General features: G+C 36.3%; 2 long non-coding RNA genes across 3 annotated transcripts in view; one reads left to right on the forward strand and one right to left on the reverse strand.

Moving 5' to 3' along the window:
• Positions 1-23,187, forward strand: part of LOC128316088 (uncharacterized) — a 51,969-nt gene that overhangs the window by 12,832 nt on the left and 15,950 nt on the right. For both annotated transcript variants that reach the window (XR_008299566.1, XR_008299565.1), the window contains exon 2: positions 871-981. This is a non-coding gene — a long non-coding RNA (uncharacterized LOC128316088). The remainder of the gene's footprint in view (positions 1-870; positions 982-23,187) is intronic.
• The window catches only part of LOC128316089 (uncharacterized), a 91,858-nt gene continuing 70,401 nt past the window's right edge, over positions 1,731-23,187 (reverse strand). The window contains exons 3-4 of the long non-coding RNA XR_008299567.1: positions 2,825-2,921; positions 1,731-2,179 (exon numbers count right to left, since the gene is read on the reverse strand). This is a non-coding gene — a long non-coding RNA (uncharacterized LOC128316089). The remainder of the gene's footprint in view (positions 2,180-2,824; positions 2,922-23,187) is intronic.

Genomic DNA, 23,187 nt, shown 5'->3' on the forward strand with positions numbered 1-23,187 from the left:
ATATCACCATTTTTGATCCCAGAATACTGGAAGCCAAGACTGTGCAATCATGAATAGAAAGCAAACATGCCATGGCGGGTTTGTTTGCCCTTACTCAGGCTTTTTCTGTGGGGTGTATATGGTAGGAGTTACATCACACATGTCCAATTGTATTCAGTTCATCAGCTGATTACAGACATCCCTTCCAGGAAAGCTTCCATCCCTGATATGCTCAACTCTATTACCCAACTCTGAGCCACAATGAAAGATTCATGAGGACAATGACAGTGTAGAGGTGTGAAATGCGAGATATCCAGGAGAAGATGACATTCATTGCTCAATCACAATGTGTTTTATATAATAAAGTGTGGCAAGCTGCAGACATGATCAAAAACATTTCTTTATAAACTATGGCACCTCATACTTTAGTTATCACCTTTGCAGATATGCAAAGTAATAGCTCACATAGGCAGAATGTTAATGATAAGCAGAAGATGGCCATACCTCTGAACAGCTAGTACACATTTACTTCCAAAGCTCATACCTGAAACTTCCATATTTCATTCAGTAAAAAGTTTATTGGACTCTCACTTAGAACCTTTTTAGCTTTATTTTATACACAATTCTAAGAAATTTAGTAAAACATAGATTAATCTAAATCAAAATCACAGGCTCTCCCATATATTAGTTCCCATGTATTAGTAGGAGATTTAACCTTTCAAAGCTTCCATTTACTCACCTGTAAAACGGATATTTCATAGGATAAGTATGAAGATGTAATCAGCACACTCATGTAAAGTATAAACACAAAGCAAGTGCCCTTGAGTTTAAATGCAGATATTGTTTCATGGAATCTGGTACCACATTGTGAACCAACTATCTGATCCTCAGGGAAAGAACAATCCTTTCCAATGCCAAAGAAAAATGGGCTCTTCTGGAATTCTTGAGAGACTGATTATACATTGATCTCCACAGAGGAAACTCCTTAGGGGATTTTCAAAGGTAACTGTAATTTATATGATTGTCTTTTATTGCTAGTTAATATCTCCTTAAGAATTCAAAGTGCAGAGCAATCTTAACCTAACTAGCCCAGAGGTAAACAGCTCTTCCTAACTTCATTGTACTGCATTACAGCACAATATAATAAATAATGTTCTTGATGATGAATAAAGTCATCAAGAAAGGGTTAGGTGTATGTTTCTTCACTCTGACAAAGACAACGGAATAAACAGAAATGTTTAGGAAAAATATCCATTTAAAAGCCTAGAATTTTTTAAACAATGTTTTCTCAGGAAACCTCTAGGTTTCAGTCAAGAAAACTCATTCATTCAAAACAAAGCTGATCACACTGCCAAAATGAAGGACCACTGTCTTCCCATTCATTTACAAAGATGGTTGAATACTGTATTTTCAGTACTTGGACTCAAGACTACCAAGGTATCTTCTTCAGGTGGTAAGAAGTAGTTACCTAAATGTATGCCATTCACTTGCTTGCTCTACTAAGTTATCTTTTCTTATTGACTTGTGGGAACTCTTCACAATATTTCCGAATTGTAAGAAAAATTTCCACAGTTTACCCTTTGTTTTATGGTTACTTTTTTTGACAGGGGTCTTAAATTTTAGTGCAATGAAATGTGACATATGTTTCTTTTATGATCCCTGAGTTGCTATCATGTAAAGGGAAACTTTTTCCAATCCAAGATGATTAAAATATCCTCCTATGATTAAAATATTTCTCCTATTTCCTCTGTGGCTTTAGCTTCACATTTAGGTCATTAACCCAATTGTAGCTTATGTTTGCATTATGCAAGGTAAACAAATTCCCAAGAAAATGTCTTGTTTGAAAATATAATTCTTTGCCTCTTAATCCATGCAAATAAAAGCATGGATTTTTATACTATGCCTTGGAAACATAAATGAGATAAATTTTTCATGTTATTCTAAGTTATCAAACATTCATATCTGTTAAAATAAGTAAACATTTTGGTGTCATGATGAGAAGGAAAAGGGAACTAATACTTAGAGAATGCCAAAAATGTGCCAAGCACTGTCCTAGGTATACTATATACACCATTTCATATAATCCTAATGTTAAAGCTGAGATTCAGAAGGGATGATAACTTACCCCCAAAGTCACATCGCTGGTGAAGTGTAGCAAGTTCAAAAACAGTTTGTTCTGATTTCAAAATGTATATTTTTTCTGCACAAAGACACAGAAATGTTACAACATGTCTAGGGGATGCATGATTATAATTTTAAGTGGTTAATGCTATTGTTTCCCCAAATGCTAAGTAGCCCATTTAATGCTTGGGATAACAGTTATTATCATCATGTTGTATCAAAGTATATAAAGAGACTAATGGTAATATAAATGGAACTCTATTCCTGGGTAAGATAAGGGCTGGAAAATGTATTATTATCCTTTTTTTTAAAATTCTGCTTTCTGAATTTTTAGACTGGCACATAGTAAAGAAGTGATATGATAATCCACAAAAGTTATAGGAAGTCGGGGAATTTTGTACTGTGAGGTATAGCACTCAGCCTCTATCTACTCATCCATATGACTAAGGATATAGGTATAAACCACTTTGAGAAATAAAATCAAAATAAAGTAAATTCTGGTGTTTTGCACATATAGCCCAAAAGAAATATTTATGTTAATGTTATACATACTAATTTTCCTATTAATACCATATCAACACAAAAAGTTTATAGCACATTGGTGCACAAAAAACATTACTACATACATTATCACAATTGAGCTCTACATTCACCACATAAGAGGAAAGCAAGGCAGGCATTATTGCCTCAGCTTTTACAAGGTGACAGAAATTGTGTTACTTACCTAGATCTCAAGGCAGGGAAATGAATGAATGAATGAGCAGGGGCTACAACTCAGCTCATGGGATTCCTAATTCAGTTCTTCCCACCCTGCTGTATTCCTTTAAAAAGAAAATAAAAACCCAGCTTTAATTTTAAAATTCAATGAAAGTCTAATAAAGTAGTTTTTAAGTGATTTATTTTATTAACATCTGCTCTATAGACCTATCCTCTTATAATTTCTGTCCCTAGAGCTATTTGAGAAGTTAATAGGACAAGTATCTGTCCTTGAGGATTGAAAAAAATAGCAGGTAGACAAGAAAGTCTGCTGGGTTTCACACTAAGCCAATAATTAATGTTCATAAAGGATTTATAACCACTTTCATATATTTTTGGAAAAAGTTCAGTTCTGGAAGCACTGATAGACCTACTATGTACAGAGCATTTGGAGGAATACTAAGAAAGTACATGGTAAGGGCGATGCTTACAACCAATATTTACTGTGGCTATCTCTGAGAGTATGGGAGTTCTTTGGTATAACTCTATTTCCAAATTTTTATGTAACTAGCATGCATTTGTTTTGGAATAAGAAATAAATAAATAGAAAATGTATGGAAAAGGTATAGTGCTTTTTGTTTTCCAATAGAATAGGCCTCCCATGTTAAGCCTCTTTGAAAAAGACTGCTATGCTGAGAGATGAAAGCCACACTGATTGAGCAATGTCTATGTCCAGGAATTTTCTTAGATGGTTAGAAACATTAATCTTACTTACCTCTCACCACAACTTTTCAAGGAAAATATTATCATCCTCATTTCATATATCTAGAAACTGACTCTCAGTGAGATTATATAACTTGCCTTTGGTCACACAAGGTTTCAAGACCCCAAGTACAGTAAGTACTCTTTTCACATCCCCATGATCCCTTTTCTTTTTAATCCTAGAGACAATAGGCTTGCCTGGTGCTGGGAATGCCCATGTGATTTATGACTAAACCTGAAAATCATGGGAAGTCCCTAGGAGTGCCATATTTATTTTTATTTGTGGTTCCCTAACACACCAAATATTAATTCTTAATGAATTATTCCTAGCTCTAATAAATTATTGCACTGAATCTATTCTATCCAACCAATTGGTTTGTTTGTTGACCAAGTTTTCCCATTAGATAAATGGTAAAAAAAAAAAAAAAAAAGTCAACCACTTGTTTTAAGCTAATATAGTTCAAACAATTGTCTGAAGTATTCCATAATTGATATTAACTACATAGCTAATGCCACCCTGAAATTTTAAGTTGTACATTCCAGGTTAGAAACAAAACATGGAGCAACCAGAAATTATTCAAGTTGAACATAGAGAATGCCACTCAATGAAATAAAAATTCTAGAATTATAAAATTAGCAAAACAAAAGGGTTTTTGAAAAGTCAGCATGTAGTCAGGAAAGTTCAGATTGAATTCATATGGATCATTAAGACGCTAAAGATTCCAATATGTAAAGAAAGATTAATATTTACAGTAAAAAATAAGTAAAATGATTAGATGTATTTTAGAAATAAAGTTACTTCTGGCCATGAGGAAAATGACTTTTCTTGGAAAGTTTTGGTGACTGAAATAAGGGACAAAGGGATTTCTGGGTTATCAATGAGGTTCTGTTGCTTGATGTCAGTATTGGTTAAATGTGACGCTTAGTTTGTATATTTTCAGTTGTATATATCACAGTTCAATAAACATTTCTAAGAAATGACCTGTAGCAGTGAGGACTAAAAGCACCTTGACTGATTTTTAAATGATGGTTTTTGTGTCTTTGCACTACAGATTTTTAAAGAAAAATAAACAAGAGCCATGAAAAAAGCTAAGGTATAGTGGATATCTATTCATTTGCAAAAAGAAAATGACAAAAGAAAATCTCTTAAAATCATTTCACTAAAGGAAAAAAAGATGAATTCCTCTTAGGATTCCATAAGTATTTAACCTGGGATAAAAAGGAGTGATCCAAAATGCTCAGAAACAACAGGCCCCCAATTAACTTTCTTCTTACACACATATGCAAACATGCACAAATAGACTCACACACAGATACACACACATGCATGCACTCCAAATCATGTATACCATCCCTGAAAATAAGTCTTTGTTTTATAAAGAATCACTTTTGAGCAGGACTCAGACATTTACATTTCTATGGATTAACTTTAGGATAATTTTTATTAGTGTCATAGCTGACAAGCCAAGAATGCATTGTAGAGCTATTGGTAATCCATGAAACCTTTATTTTTAAAGTTGATTATTTGAACCCCCAATTCTATTTAAAGCCTATTGGAAGATAATTTTAAAATAGCACACTTAATTTCAAGAGAAGCTAGTTCTCAGACTTCAGAATTCATAAGGGTTATCTGGAACATTTGTTGACAACACAGACTTTGAATCTTTATGTCAGGACCTCGATTCAGTAGATCTGTGGGGGCAGTGCCAAAAATCTAGGCTTTTCAGAAGGTAATTGCAAAACAGATAATCAGCACACCACACCTGGAGAAACACTATGACTATTAGAACTTCAAATATTAAGTTCCTGCCAAACTCCACACGGGATTCAGAAAGATCACAATACAAGCAGTGTGCATGGACCCAGATAACCAGAGGGTTTTCATCGTGGAAATCTAACAGTCAGTGATTTAACACAACGCTGGAGTAAAGCAAGGGAGAACAGCACAACAGGACAGGTGACTTCACGATGTTCTCTTAATGAGTTTACCAAGATGTACCCCGGCTGAAGTATTGTACATTTATAAACTTTGTTCCAGTACTTTCACCAACCTTCATCTTTTGAGCCACAACAGCTTATGTGAGGGGAATGGGTACAACTCAGTAAACTTTTATGACACTGTGACCCATGGTTGGCTAAGACTGAACAAAGACTTTGGCTAGCTAGCAGGCAAACCCTCCATTTGGAGACAAGTTCCATCCATGGAAGCTGTGACTCAACTTGTCAGAGCAAGTATACAAGCATTACATCTGGACTGTCATGAGTTGTCAATCACAGGGTGGCTTACTAAGTTTTCTGCAATCCAGAACCTCATCATACCAGAAGCAACAACTACCTTGTTTACCGTCATTCTTAGGCAATCTTTCTCTACATTATCATTCTGATCATTAATGTGCTTGGGTTGACAAGAGCCAAATAAAATTCAAATGCAACCCAGAAACAACAGAAATGTGTCATCCTGGAAAGGACATATGGTCCATCCAACCTAGGCACCTGCTTCTCATGATGAGTAATGCCAGATGTTCCAGGGGAAGATATAAGTCTCTATTACACATGTGCTTTATGCAATTGTGTAATGATACATCACAAGGGAGTTTTCTTTTTCTGACCCTGGGTTAACCATCAGTTGCAGCCTAATATTTCAAGACATCAGCCCTTGAACTCATTACCCCTACATCCTTTACAATACTCTTAAAAAAGAAAAGAAAGGAAAAAACAATATTTGAATATTTGTTCAATATGTTTCCTGATCAACCCTGGTCCAAAGCAATTATACTTGTAGACAACATTTTCTGTTTTCCATTAAGGAAATGGCCAGATATTTGATATAAGGACAATATTTGTTGGATAAAGTAGATAAATAAGAACTAGCTCACATTTGCAAATAGCTTAAAAACAAAAATCACTATACCAATAATGTTTAAAGTTGGTATTAAGGATTAGATTCTGGTATTCCAGAATCTGTATAACTAACTAAGCATAATCCAGGTAAAAATGACAAAAAAAAAAAAAACAAACTAGTAACAATTGCAGGAATTATAAACACTAATGATTTCTTTTTGATTATATACTCCTGAAAAAAATTCAATGAGCAAGAAGCATAACTATACTATGGTTTATTCATTTGTTGAACAGATATTTATTCACTTCTCATTCACTGTGTTAAGGGCTAGGGAAGTAGTCATGGGTTTTACTGTTATATGGTCCAAGAAGGGAAATGGACAGTTGTTAGGGAAATAAATAGATAATATAATGGCAAATTGAGATATATGTTCTAAAGGAAACCAACATGGTTATAATAAAGAAAAACTGGAGGAACCTCCTTACAGTATTCAGGTAAATTTTCTCTAAGAGGTGACTTCTAAGTGGAAATGAAAGGTTAAGAAAATTAAGATTATACCAAGAGCAGAAGGGGAGTATTCAAGTAAAGGAAATAATGAGGCAAGTCTTGTGGGTAAAACCAAGCTTGGTGTGTTTTAAAAGCTGAAAGGAAGGGGAAGTCAGTGTGCCTGGGAGTCGGTAAGAATCAGATCTTGCAGGACTTTGTAAGTTCTTGTAAAAACTTTGGGCTTTATAATAAGTGAGATGGGATGCCATTAAAGAACTTTAGAGAAATGGCATGAACATTTTTATATTTTTAAAAGATCACACTGGATACAAGGGGGAGAATGTAATGGAGGAGGCAATAAAAGTATGGGGAGGTCTGTTAGAACACTGATTCTCTAACTTTAAAGTACACATGAACATCTGGTGATCTGGTTAAAAGCAGATTCTGTGTCTCCAAGTCCAGGGTGGGGCATGAGATTCTGCATTTTTTTTTTTTTTTGAGATTCTGCATTTCTAATAAGCTCCTAAGTAATGCAGATGCTACTGGTCCAAGGACCATGCTCTGAATCGCAAAGTATGAGAAAACTTTTACAGCAGTCCAGACTTTTGTCTCTTTCAAGATGATGGCTTGATCTAGGATCAAAAATGTGCTAATAGAGGAAATTTGACAGATTTGAGATATATCTGGGTGTTAGAACTATAGCATGCTTCTTTACATTGTAGCAGTGTATGTATTAAAAAGGCCTCTGAAACCAAAATTTCAGGGAACCAGAAGTTGTGGTCTCAATACTAGGTATGGATGGAGATAACAGGGGAGGAATTAAAAGCAGAGATGGAAACTTTCAATGTGTAGGACAGCTTAGCTTGAGGGGGATACAGCTGGTGTTGAAGGAGGTGGTGGGTGGGATAGAGCTATTGCTTGGAGCTCAGCCTGACAGCCAGAGAGTAATCAGCAGTGTGTCAGTGAGTAGAAGACCACAGATGCACAGGAAAGAAACCTGAATCTCAAACTCAGAAATTTTATTCTGCCTCATTTTAGTTATATGTCTCTGAAAAAAAGTCACTATTTTTCTATTTCTTCATTTAATAAAATATGATGCAATGAGATCATGCACGTGAACATTTAGCATGGCACCTATCACAATAGAAGATATTAATAAATATGAGGCAAATTACACTTACAGGTTTCCATGGGCAATCATTTCTGTTTCTTCTGAAGATATGAAAAGAAAAATGCTTATATAGCTGTAGGAGGCAGTGCTTTCATATCATGGAGTGTCCCTATGCAACCCATGTTATTTCTGCTCTGGCAAAGGTACTTTCTGACAATGAAGTTAGAAAGCCTTTTCTTAGTTACAGGCAATAAATAAATATCACCTTTAAATTCAAAAATAGTCCACACTTCCACAAATGCTTCAAGGGTAATTTCCAATTAAATATAATTTTGTTAATACAGAACTAAAAGAGCTTACCCAGTCCCTTCACCATATATGAAAGCATCCCTAAAAGGTAGCAGACTCTTATGTTATTGAAACTCTTAGGAAGAGTTTGGCAAAACTGAGGCTGGCTCTTTCAGGTCACCTTGCAATGGCTAACAAGATTTTTTTCTTGATTCAATCTCAGTCTTCTACTGTTGTTTGTTATATTACTTGTATTAAGAACAGAGCTTGTTGACTTTATCTTTCCTGGCTATATTTAAAGTCATTCATCTTTTCCACACTTGGAGAGAGAATGGAAAATAGCTGGTCCCCATACTCTATTACTCAGGTCTGGTGCAAAGTTAGGCTGACTTCAATTAAGCCTCTTTTGTAATCAACAGCAAATATTTGCATACAAGCAAAGTTTCAAAAGTCCTCCCAAAGCTGTTTGATCTCTAAGTGGGTAAAACATGACCCTTGTAAACATACTCTGCAGCATTAATTCATAGGGATTAAAGTTTTCCCAGTGATATAAAGGCAAACTCCATCTTTTCAAATTATAAGTTCAAAACAATTAGCTTCTTTAAAATCTTAAAGGTCATGGGCTTTATAGCTCGTTCAGGATAGGGAAGAATTTATAGAGTACATCTTGTACAGCCTTATGAGTTTATTTACTTGCTGGACCCTCTGCCTGAAATAAATGACCCAAGGTCTTCTCCTAAAACCCACTGTATCAACCCCAGGCAAGGCAGATGGAGTCTCAATGCCCATGGTCTTTTTCTTTCTCTCCACTAAAATAATTCTCAAATTCTGAAAGAAAGTCTCTAAAATCTCCATTAACAATCCAATCTGATAGAAAATAAGTAATTATTTTGGTCATTATCATTGTGCATGCTCTCTTAGGCAACATTTAGGACCACGTCCAAAATGTGACATGCAACTCTAGCCCTCTATAAGAACTCACAAAATATTTCTAAGTCAATTTCTCAGTTGCACAGAACTTCTCCAACTCAGAGGAAACATCCAGGCATTTCCCACCCCTGTGAAACAATCACTCTTCACTTCCACTCACAGCCAGGGCAAAGAATTAAAGATACCAACCACACAAACTATGTGAATCCTACAAACCAGTCCTTCCCTTCATTTGGTCTCATAATAAATAATGTCAAGTATTTGGGTTTCAGAGATGAAAAATCTTTCAAGAACTTAACAGTTATCTCTCACCTGTACTTCTGAAATGGCCTTGATCAGGTTCTCCCTGCTTCCAGTTCACTTCACTTAAATCCATCCTACACACTGACCCCAAAGGGAGACATCCAAGATGTAGATTTGATCATGGTGCTCTGGCAATGGAAAAGCTTGTCTTTAACACATCAAACCCATTGATATTCTTGTCTGACTCTCTCACTAACCTGTAACACCTTTAAGGCAAGGATCAAATCATATTCATCCTATTAATCCTACAAGCTAACACCAGGCATGGCATTTAATAGATATTTCATAAATGCTTATTGAATGAGTAAATGTTAGTTTTTCAGAATCACAGATTCTCTTAAATGGAGATCAAGGAAGAAAGTGGGAAAACAGAGTAAATGACAAAATGCCAAACTACAGACTTTCTGTCACATCCTCCTTTTGTTCTGCAGAGCAGTTAGAGTAATATCTGAAATAAATACTTTATATCACAACCTTCTGCTACATCCAGAGCTTCTGAGGTCACCATCACATTCCAAGTGATATGCAGGGAAATCACATTTCTACCAATACATTACTACTGAAACAAAGCAAAGCTGTGCTCTAGGTTTTAAGTAGAATGGAATAGAATGATGTTTTCTGAAAATTTTCACTAAAATGGATTTCAGTACATATCCTCCAGTAATGATATCTCAATATCATCTGCCTCTCTGTGCCCACCACATACACACATGCACACACATACATGTTTCTGATACTGCAAATCTTACTTAGATATATGGGGGGTAAAGCTTACTCACCCTTAACTACCATTCCTCCTCAGCTCCCCTAACTGCATTATAATCATAGTCATTACTGCCTTAATGATAGTAATAATGCTTTGTGCTTCTACAGCACTTGTCAGATGATCTCAAAGCATGACTGCATCGTGACTGTAAAAATTAAGAACGTTTGCCTCCTCTGGAGATGGTGTTTATAATAAGGGCGGGAGCTCACAGACTTGTCTGACACCCACAAGTCAAAATTATGAGGAGGCTTGCACAGATTTGTTTCTTTTATGTAGCTAGGAAAGGGTGATTTTATGGACACAGGTCAAGACAAGTCTCCAGAGGGGCCCATCAAAGAAGAAAGACCTATTTCTTACCCAACACTCATGACCTTATCAAATACATTTTATACTGACAAGGAGGAAGAAAAAATTTAATGTTTACATAGTTTAAATCTGCAAAGTGCCTTTCGAGAAATGACAACAAATTGACCAGCTAACTGATGTAGTCTTGGTCTCCGGTCTCAAGCCAAACTTTCTGTATGACTCAAATTTCTCATCTCCATTTCATGAGATGCTTTCAAAGTTCCCTCCATATATCGCTGCAAGTTCTATATGGTCGCTATTATAACGATCTTCCCACAATCCCAGGAAATCACTTAGGAAACTCTAGAAAACATAAGATACCCAATTCATGCTTCTTGGGGACTGACCCATCTATGAGAGGGGTCCTAATTCATAATAGGCAAAGATATATCGGCCCCAGTCTAAGAAATTTCCCTCACCCACCCCTCCAGAATATATTCAGTAGTTGCCAAGTACCCATGTAGTGCCAAGATAAGGCAAAGCACTGGGAACAATAATAGTAGAGATGTAGGTAGTCTCCATCCATGAGGAGTGCATATTCTTTTAGGCTAGAGATCATGAGAGGGGAGAGAGATAATTGGTTCTGCTTTCAAACCATGGCTGACCCAAGAAGTTTAGTCCCTGTTTGGGAGAAGAAAGATGAATTTAAAATACAAATGAGATCATATTGTTCACCAGCTCAAAACCCTTTGATAGCTTCTCAGCACACTTAGAATGATACCCAAATTTGAACCATGACCTACATGGAGGTCCCTGATTCTCTTGCTGCCTGCCTGTTTCTCTAGTCTCATTTTCTTCCTGTGACCCTTCCAACTTAAGGCACACTCACTTCCCTTCTCCTTCTCTAAAAATCTAAGGCCAATCACCTCCAGGTTTCTGCACTTGCTGCTCCATCCTCTTATAACATTATCCAACTTGCTCCCTCATTTCATTCAGTTCTCTCCTCCAACCTCAACTTCTCAGAGAAACCTTCCTTGACCACATCCTCTAACATGGCTATCCCAGGTCATCTCTATCTTGTTAGCCTACTTTGTATTTCTTCGTCCTACTTATCCTTATTTGGCATTATAATGCATGTGTTCATGTGGTTGATTGGTCACTATTGGTCCTCCCCACCAGAATGTAAGCTGCATATGGGCAAGGATTTTGTTGTGTTCATTGCTGTAACCCAAGCACCTAGAAAGCTCTCTGCACATAGTATCTGATCAATAAATATTTATTGATAAATAAGTAAATAGTGGAAAGGGTCTCTATACCCACATTTCACCTAATAATACTGTAACTGGATCACCTATTTGCTCTTATACCCTAGGGATTCTTTAAGGTCTTCAAGATGAGAAAAGGAAGGGAATGGGTTTTTACCTGTTAAACCAAGACACGTGGATATAGGCTTCAAGTAATATCTATGTGCCCGGATTCATCCTTTACTGCCCATAATCCCAGGTCTCTCTCTCCTTTACACATTAGGTACTATAATTATGATTTTATTACTGGAGACTGACTGTCCAGTCATCAGGAAGCATCTTTCACTGACATGTGTTGCCCTATGGACATAGACAGACCTGATAACTAAACTTCTTTGTCTACATCTGCTCGTATTTCTTTTGAGCATGCTTAAACTTGATGCATTCACATATCCCAAGAAAGTATCCCTATGAGAGCAATAATAGGAGTTGGATTGCTTTCATAGAGTTTCATGTCTATCTTGTTAGCCTCCAGGGGTCAATTTTTTTATCTTGCTTTCTTGTGGGGTATTTAAACTATCAAAACAAGTTTGTGCAATGAAAAAGCTACTTGGTTGAATTCACCAATAGTCTGGATGCCTATCTACAAACACACAATCATTCTTTGTGAAAAATGTTAATGGGCAAAATGCAAGGCCACAAAAACTCAAGCCTACCAAAATGAAAACACAAATCATGAGATACAGCACATTGGTGCTTTTGAAATTCTGATAGGTTCAAATAAGTCTTGGAACTTAGTGTAAATGTCTCAATCATAATTGCCCCAATTCTGTATAAAGCTGCCTCCCCAACAAAGACTGCTACCTCCTTTCTACCCTAATGCCCAATAAGGATATTGGTTCCCATTGTTAGGAGGCACCATTCTATGGTATGTGATAAAACTGGCTGATGGCATAGTCTTTATACCTCTTACGTGATTTAAAAGTCACTTAACAGTCAGCTTGGTCTCATTGGCTGACGGCAATACTAATTCAGAAAATGTGGTTTACAATCACAAAGTATAAGCCTTGTTTTCTCAGCAGTATTTCATGTCATCACCTGTCTTTCTAGAAAATGAGGTAAACACCGCAGTCTTAAAAAAAAATATTTAGTAAAAGTCATGATGTTGGTTTTCTTATAAAACCATATTGGGCTGAGCTAAAGAGAATATTAAAAACTGCTTCTCCACTTCTGAACCTAAAAATGAACTAGAGCTATGTAGTCACACATCCATCTGTTCATCAATTCACCTATCTTTTCTAACATGCACTAAACATCTACTCCAGGGAAGACCCTGCTGGAACCAGAACTGTAAGTATTAACATGACACGGTCCTTTCTCTAAATCAATTATCTACTTCAACCAAAGTTTTTGTCTTCAACAACAGCACTAACTTTTAGGTCCAAACATATGTAGTCTGTGTAGCTTTACTCCTATTAATTTCCCTTTCATGACTCTCTACCAAAGCTTTAATTGAATCCATACTACATATCTATGATTTGGGATTCTCATACTTCCCTGATTATTCATAGTCTATAATTTCTGAAGTTCTTTCACATGTATCATTTCAGTTGATCCTCATAACAATCTGTGACGTAGGTATCATAAACCTCATTTTGTTTTATTATTTTAAGTTTTTATTTTAATCACCCAGTGCTGCACTCCTTAATCTCCACCATCTATTTAACCCATCTCCCCACTTACCTCCCCTCTGGTAACTATCATTTTGTTGTCTGTAATTAAGAGTCTATTTCTTAGTTTGCCTCTCTCTCTTTTTCCCTTTTGCTCATCTGTTTTGTTTCTTAAATTCCACATATGTGAAATAACATGGTACTTGTCTTTCTCTTACTTATTTTACTTAGCACAATGCTCTGTAACTCCATCCATATCATTGCAAATGGCAAGATTGCATTCTTTTTTATGGATGAATAATATTCCATTGTATGTATCATAAATCTCATTTTGCAAAAGCAGCAGCAATTTCAGGAATGATGTGTCACTTGCCCAAGGTAGAAATGGACATTTCTGACTCCACATAACCACATTGTGGCTTTGAGTTATCAACTGTATTACCTCCTTTTAGTCTTCTTTGGTTGCATACTCTACTAGCCCATATTTATTAAGTATGAACTAATTGTGTGCAGAATATTCACTAGGCAGAGATATTGAATTCTTGCCAGCTTGGTCAATTTCTTCAGTTCTCAAATTGATCAAGTTGTTTACCTTCACGTTCCCTGAATCTACAACTAGCTTCCTCTATAATTTCTAGATGAATACTATAAAATATCATGCAGAATCTTACTTAAGTAAATATCTACATCTCCACGTCAGAAAGGTTCAAAGCTTTTCTCCATAACTCATATTTGTTTTTAAGCTGTCTTATTTTGCATAGTTTTTAAAATTTTTTAATGTTTATTTTTGAGAGCAAGAGAGCGAGAGAGCACGTGCACGTGCTTGAGTGGGGGAGGGGCAGGGAGAGAGACACAGAATCCAAAGCAGGCTCCAGGATCCAAGCTGTTAGCACAGAGCCTGATGGTAGGGCTTGAACTCATGAACTATGAGATCATGACCTGAGCTGAAGTCGGACCCTTAACTGACTGAGCCACCCAGGTGCCCCATGCATAGTAGTTTTTAGCCACAGACCCCTTTCCCCATGCCCCACCTAGAGAGAAACATAAGTGGATTAGAGGAGAAAGGGTAAGTCATATTGCAATTCTTTGGCAGTACTTGAGAAACACAGGCAGATGAGCAGCTAGATGCACCAGGGCCCATGGCAAGGGTAAATGGGAGGCCATGAATGTAGATGACTACACCAAAGTTCAGGTTACATAGATAGTTCTGTTATTTATGCTTTTCAACCAGAACCACTTCCCTCATTGCCTTCATCTCACACTTGCTGCTTGTTGAGCTACTTTAAACCCTAGTTCAGAAAGATGGCCCTTAAGATAGAAAGATGTGAAATCAAAAGCAGATGCTTTAATGTACTGGGGTCATGTCTGGGTCGGGAAATGGAAACAGGGACAGCAGGTTTTTATATTCTCTTGAGCAAATCCCAGTACATTCTTTAAAATGAAGCAGTCAAAAAATATAAATATTTCCATTAGTCAAAGGATACCAGACCGAGGTTTGTCAAATCCAGTGACTGTGAGAACTTCTCCAAGTGGAAATGTTTACAAGAATACTGAGACAATCTCTGTTACCAAGAATTTTAGTGAGACATATGCACCCTTCTCTCTCATTTTCCAGATATTATAGCATGGAAAGGTAAAGAAAACAAGAATTAAAGGACAAAGGAGCTGAAAGGAAAAGGGTGGGGAAGGTGAAAAGAAATGAGGAGAGAGGGTGGCTGGTAAAAAAAAAAAAAAAAAAGAACAAGTTTTGAAATCAGATTATCATTAATTTAAATTCTGGCTTTTGCTATGTGTCTTTGCCCAAAGTGTCTTATCTCTACAGTGGACACAGTTACATTTAGTATAGGATAAATGTAAATATTGAATGAGACATTAAATGTAAAGAGCCAGCATGGTGCTTGACAGAGAAGATCCTCAATAAAGACAGATGGTAGTGAGTGGTTTTTGTTTGTTTGTTTGTGTGTTGAGTAAAAGGATTAAAGAAAGAGATGTTCTTACTATATAACATGTCATTCTCAAACTAGAGTTTTAAGAACTTTCTATTTCTAAAAAGCTGTCCAGAATCTTTGAAATGGACTGTTATTTGAACTTTTCTGATAATTCTGTAGTGTATGGATAGAAAGGTAAAGCTTCCCAAGATAACAACTGAAAAAAAATTTTTTTGAGTGCACTGTTCTCAATCAGAAACACTTGTGGAACTTTTGAAAGAAATCAGATATCCAGGTCTGACCTCCACCTAATTTGTTTTCAGTAGGTCTTGGACAGAGCTTAGACATTTGCACTTTTTTTTTCCAGGTCCACACATGCATTCCAATACCCAAACAAGGTTGTACATTGCTGTTGTAAACACTACATAAAGTTGGGCATTTGGGTACTGTGAGGCTCCTCCTACCACTATCCTAAATCAATGCAAAACATCAGTAGGAAATAAATAGACATTCAACATTGCAACTTTCTTTATCAGATTAAAACCTACAATTTTAATAGATTTTATTTTCTGCATCTATTTACCCAAACTTCCTCTGTGTTATACCCTTCTATAAAACCAAGATGTGCCCTATAAGGAAAACTGTGGAAACGCAGTAAACCCTTCCTCTAGAATGTACTCCAAGCTTTAACCAGTCATGGGTCTATATAATGATATTTATCATTTAATGACAACTACTTCAAATGTGTAGAGAAGCACACCCTTGAGATTGGGGCAACAACTGGATGCAGCATGTCATGTTCTCAGAAGTGGTGGGGGTAACACTACATAACTTGACATTTTGCTTCAATTTGTTTGGTGGCCTCCATCTGCTCAAGAATAGATTGGTGCATGGAAAATGAATTACTTCACTTCCAAATGGGTCACCAGGGAATTAAAACAATCAAGGCTAAAAGGCTAATAAAGTACCAAGTTCCAGTAGAAGACCCCTCATTGTCCACTGATCCTTGTGGAGTACAATTTTCATTCAAGATTACAGATTTGATTGCTTACAAAACCACCATTTCCACCATTCTAAAAGAAAAAAATAGTTTTAAGAACACAAAGTGCTTTTTCTTATAAAGTTAACCATTTTGCAAAGTTTGTTTGCAAAACCCAAATGAACTTATAATGCATTTGTTTTTAAATATGCAACAGAAAAATTGTTCCAAATAAATTTTAAAATGAAATGCCAGAAACTTGGGAAAATGTACTCAGTGGGCCAAGAAAACAAAAGAATGGATGGTGATGAGAGTTTCCCTTCTCTTTCATCAGGTTCCACTTAGCTAAGGTCAGTCATGAAATTGTAGATAAACAAACAAAGGAACTTACATTTAAACATGGTACATTCCTAACAGGACTTCTCAGCATAGAGGGAAGAGGCCATCTCGGTGCTTCCCTACCTCATGGAAGGACCAGCTGCTTCTCATCGCTTGGGGAGCAAGTTGTGAAGGACACTAGTGACTTATAATTAAAGTGAAGAAATTCCATTCAGATGTACTCATAAAGGGAAGTGACAGAGACACAAAAGAAATGCATAAATTAAAAAAAAAATTAAACCCACTAAAACCTTAAAGGCCTGAAGTGACCCCAGATTGTAAAAAAACAAAACAAAACACAGATTAGCCTTAAAAGAATAATCCTTTTGATAGGAAACCACATCAATTGAGACGAATTTTGAGGAAAGAAGGCTGAGTTGGTCAGAAAAGAACAAATATCTTTCTTTAAATTTTAAAAAATGTTTATTTTTGAGAGAGATAGAGACAACTCAAGTGGGAGTGGGACAGAGAGAGAGAGAGAGAGAGAGAGAGAGAGAGAGAGACAATGAGAATCCAAAGGAGTCTCCAGGCTCTGAAATGTCAGCACAGAGCCTGACATGGGGCTCAAACTCATGAACCAGGAAATCATGACGTGAGCCAAAGTTCGACATTTAACCGACTGAGCCACCCAGGCGCCCCAACAGATATCTTTTTTATAGATTAACAATACAGATCAGCTGGTGAAAAGGGAAGGGTGGCAGCTCATTAGTCCTCTAATTATTTATCTTCTTTAGGACATTGGAGGCTTTTACAGGAGTTTCCAACACTGAGTTTACTAGTAAGCTTAGTCTTATCCAATAAGTTTAAGGTAAAATAATTTTGAGATACTCTAAATATTTTGTTTCTCATAAACATTTAGATATAATGGAAGTTTCTATTCAATATGTCATTTTATTCCATGGCTTATTTGCTCTTTCTCTCTCCTACATCCTCTGTCTTCTTTCTCTCCTTCTCTTTGTATTTTTTTAATGTTTATTTATTTTTGAAACAGAGAGAGACAGAACGTGAATGGGGGAGAGGCAGAGAGAGAGGGAGACACAGAATCTGAAGCAGGCTCCAGGCTCTGAGCTGTCAGCACAGAGCCTGACATTGGGCTCGAACTCACTAAGAGATCATGACCTGAGCCAAGTCTGATGCTTAACCAACTGAGCCACCCAGGTGCCCCTCTCTTCTTTGAATAGAAGAAAAAGATCCAATGTCTTTATCTCTGTGTTCTCAAGATGTCAAAGCAGAAACACACCTCTGTGATGATGAAAGAGATTAATTTTTCCATTGAAATAGTCCTTCATACATTTTTGAACCTGAAAGGAAATTACAGAAGAAACCTAGCCCCATAGGCATTGCCATACAGGCAAGGGCACCATCCAAAATATTTCTGTGTGACATTAGTTGAATTAGTACAGTGTGGGTATATGGCAAAAGAGTGGCCTGATATGGAAAAGGAAAGAAGAAAATGATGCATCAAAGATATTTATACCATTTGCTTGCAGGTTACCAAAATACTGGCCTCCTCTTGGCAGCAGGGATAGCTAGGACCCTCCAGCTTTAATTTTTATATTCCCATACTGAAGCCACTGACCCTAAATTGACTTGTGTCACTGGGGGTAACTTTACATTATAAATGACTAGTTCTAGTATTTGAATACTTGGGAACCTATCTTCAATGCACAGATGTTAATGAAAGTCTATTAAGACTTGCTTACCAGATTCCACCAGTTGTTTTGATAACAGCACATTCATAAGCCTCACTCCTCAGAAGTAGCATGAAATAGAGGAAATCACAAGAATTGAATGAGCAATAGAGACCCCATTTTATTTATTTAAAAAAAAATTTTTTTTAACATTTATTTATTTTTGAGACAGAGAGAGACAGAGCATGAATGGGGGAGGGTCAAAGAGAGAAGGAGACACAGAATCCAAAACAGGCTCCAGGCTCTGAGCTGTCAGCACAGAGCCCGATGCGGGGCTCAAACTCACAGACCGTGAGATCATGACCTGAGCCGAAGTCGGACACTCAACCCACTGAGCCACCCAGGCACCCCTAGAGGCCCCATTTTAGACCCAGCTCCACCACAGGCCATGTGACTTTGAAAATAATAACATTTACTGAGAAATTAGTATTTTCCAGGAACAGATATTAGCACCTGACATGTTAAGTATAGTCTATATAATAGCTGTATGAATTAGATGATATTATTATTTTATTGACGTTGAAACAGAAAGAGAGTTTCAAATGGCTAGTTAGTGAAAAGCTAATACTTGAACTCAGGGTGCTAGCTGTTCAGCCATGTTCTTAACCTCTATGCTATATCATTCTTCAGCATAATTTCACTTGTTTGACCCTCAGTCTTTTAATCTATGAGAATGTAAGGATTGTGATGATTACATAATACATGAAATGTCCTTAACTTTTAAATAGTTATCCTTCAGAGGACTTCTAATCCCAGCCAGTCATGTGGAAGTAACAGACCAGATTTATCCTCCTACCTCAAATAAGAAAACCAGGGAGGTCAGAGAGGAGGGGTGGGGGGTAGGGTGGGGGGGTAATGAAACAATGCTATTCAAATATTTGACAACTGGCAACTCAGGCCAGTGATCCTTGAGAAAAATGAGACAAATAAAATGATCCCTATGATTGCCCCTGCCTACTGTGTGCAGTGTTTCCAGGTTGCAATACAGAAAAGGGATCCCAAATAGAACCGGAAGTCTTTCTGAATTGAGGAGACAAGAGATTGGAACTCAAGGAGGCTAAAAAAGCTAGAATTAGTAGGGCAGAGTACTAGAGAGGGGGTTACCCAGAGAGCAGCACTCAGAAATCTGAAGAGGGGATGACCTCAGTTTTTGGCTAAATACTGATGATCATGTGTGTGAGAGGAAACTATCCAAGGGTAAGAGAAGAAGAAATGAACAATTCCTGAAACTCACACAGGACTGAGAATAGTTCTGTTCCAACCATACTGAGTAGGAAAATCTCCTTATACCTGGGGTATTGAGTAGAGTCCTCAGTATGGCGTTTCCTTAGAAGTTGGGCTAAATTAGTCTTAGAATGAAGGCTGCCTTTGGATCTGTCCTAATGAAACTTAAAAACAAGGCTTAAGAGGATCAAACTGAAACAATAAATTTAATTGTAACCTAGAATAAAGCCAAATAGTACTTAACAAATAAAACAAAATTCATCATTCAAGTACATATGGTTCACAATGTTAGCATCCGATCAAAAATTACAGGCATGCAAATAAAGGGGAAACTCTGACACATTTTTAAGAGAAAAATCAATCTATAGAAATAGGTCCAGAAATTAAAATATGACAACACTTGTAGACAAGGATATTAAAACTAAAAAAGTTTTCAAGAAGGTAGAGGGACAAAATAAGATCATGATAAAGAGAGAAATGGAGTATGCAAAAAACACAAATCAAACCATATCTGACATGAAAAAATGCACTGAATGGGATTGAAAATAGATTAGACATTGAAGAAGAAAATATCAGTAAACTTGGAGATAGAGCAATAGAAAATATCCAAAATAAAACAAAGAGAAAAAAAAAGACTAAAATATGAACATACCATAAATGTGGGACAATATCAAATGATCTAACATGCAAATGGAGAGGGGAAATATTTGAAAAAAATATTGGCAAAAATTTTCTGAATTTAATAAAAACTTAAACTCACAGATCCAATAAGTTCACCACACCCCAACATGAAGAAAACCAATCCAATGCAAATCACATTTAAATTGCTGAAACCAGTAATAAAGAGAAAATCTTAAAAACATTCACTGGAAAACACATTACATATAGAAAACTGAAGATAATAATTACAGCAGACTTCCTTTGAGAAACTATGGAAGCAAGAAGACAATGTAGTGACAGCTTTAAAAGTACTGAAACAAATTAATAAATAAACAAACAAACAAAAACCAAACACTTTCAACCAAGAATTCTACATTTCTATACTCAGGAAAAATATATATCAAAAAAGAAAGTGAATTTAAAACTTTTTCAGACACACAAAAATTTTAAGAATCTATCATTAGTAATCTTTCAGACAGAGGGAAAATGATACCAGACAGAAATATGAACCTACACAAAAACAAAAGAGTACCAGAAATGGTAATATGTGACTAAATACAAAAATTATTTTTTGCATTTTTTAAATTCCTTTCTTTGGAAGATAATTGCTTAAAATAAAATTAATATTAATATAAAATGGACTTTACAATGTATGTAGAAGTAAAACATATGATACTAACAAAGGATTTGACTTGGCAGGAGTCACTTAATTTGAATTTAATGATGTACAAATGGGAGTATTTATACTAATTCAATCACTTCATTGAAAGCACTTAGCATAGGCCACCTGGGTGGCTCATTCAGTTAAGCATCCAATTATTTTATTTTTTTAATTAATTTATTTATTTAGAGAGAGAAAGAGACAGCAAGAGTGGGGGAGGTGCAGAGAAAAGGGGAGACAGAATCCTAAGCAGGTTCCATGTTGTCAGTGCAGAGCCAGATGTGGGGCTCGAGCTCAAGAAGTTGTGAGATCATGACCCAAGTCTAAATCAAGAGTTGGAGGCTCAACTGACTGAGCCACCCAGGCACCCCAAGTGTCCAACTCTTAATTTTGGTTCAGGTCATGATCTCGAGGTTCATGAATTCAAGACCTGACAGCACAGAGCCTGCTTGGAATTCTCTTTCTCCTCTCTCTCTGCTCCTTCCCTTGATCACCTTATTTCTCTCTCAGAATAAATAAAAATTTTGAAAAGAAAAAAAAAACACAAATCACTTAGCATAATGTCTAGAATAGAGTCATTCATTAATGTTAACCATTGATCTTACATATATTCCTGAATAGTTTTATATGGAACGTATGAGTACATTACTCAGTGCCATGACAAGCCATACTGAGGTTGAGGCAAAAGGGAAAATCAGAAATGCTGATCCTGTTATTTAAATTTTGATTTTGTGTTCATCATGGACGTCTTGCATTAATTTTTATTTTTCTTAAATATTGTGTTAACATATCACTAATTGGGAAGGGGTTGATGCCTAAATCTAGAGCCTCACCCTAGTCCCAGTCCTATATCACTTATGTAAATAAAAGAAGTTAGGAATATTCCTTGATTACATAACCCGCTGATCAAATATTGTGGAGATACAGGCCTGCTCTGAAAGAATGGGAGATGTTAGTGTCTTGAGAGTGAAGCGTTTTTTCACTATTCAAAGCATATCCTATACCTTCTTTCAAATACGCTGCTGTCCTAAAAATGTTTCTGGAAAAAATTCAGTTTCCTTAAAAGTTACTTGCACAACTCTTCATAAAAATGTTTGCTGGCAAAATGACCTCAAACAAGAATAGCAATTTGGCAATACTCAGTGTTCAGTTTGTCAGGTAATGTTCTGAGCATTCTACATATGTAAAGTGACTTCTCTGAACAGTCTTATGAAATAGGTAGCATTTTTATCTCTGTATTTATAGATGAGGAAACTGAGGTCCTTTAAAATTACATGACTTTCCCAATATCACACAACTGAAAAGTGGCAGTCTGGATCTTCAACTAGGTTTCTTAATCTGGAACCGCACTCTTAACCACCACACTAGATGGCCTTTCACTCCCAAACTTAGGAGGCAGAAATCAGGATGTTGGTAGGCAACAAACACATCCAGGACCCCTTTGTTCCTGCTTTTTATGTTCCCGGATATTGACTAGTATCATGGATTGGTAATCATATCAACAGCTGGCTCCACTATCTAAAGATTCAGGAACATAAAAGAACATTCTCAGTGATTTATAGTTAAACCGGCTGATCATTGGTAGAAAGAGACACACAACACACACACAGACACATCCTGGGAGTATACATGGGAATTCATTCCACTTGTCAAGAGAGATTTGTGTAGAAAGCAAGAACACTTGGATCACTTAGGCATGTGCCCCCTTTTTCTCATTATGATATCTTTGCAGTCATGAAGTCCTCTGACAGCATGTCAATTTGGAAAATGGTATCTGTGCTGAAAGCTTGATGAGTACGTCTTATTTTTAATGCTAACTAATTCCTGCTTGCAGATAATCCTCTTCGAGTGATGTTTACATAAGATACACAGAAATGACAGGATAAAAATAGTTACTATGAAATTCTCCACAGGCTATAAACAGCTTTAACTTTTGGCAAAAGGACTTTATTATTTACATACTCAGACAAATATAGGTCACACTCTTCTCAGATTATTAACGTTCTTCTGCAAATAACTGACAGTGTATAAATATACCAACTGAACCCCTTACTGTGTCTTAATTAAATTTCAGCAATCTTGTTCAGAGTCTTATATATTTGGTTTATCTTAGGATCATCATTAATATATATCAATAATATTGCAGTCAGAGATCTTTTCTTGCCTTCTTTTTTAAAAAACAA

The sequence above is a fragment of the Acinonyx jubatus genome, chromosome B3 (genome assembly GCF_027475565.1).
Source record: "Acinonyx jubatus isolate Ajub_Pintada_27869175 chromosome B3, VMU_Ajub_asm_v1.0, whole genome shotgun sequence".
NCBI lineage: Eukaryota > Metazoa > Chordata > Mammalia > Carnivora > Felidae > Acinonyx > Acinonyx jubatus.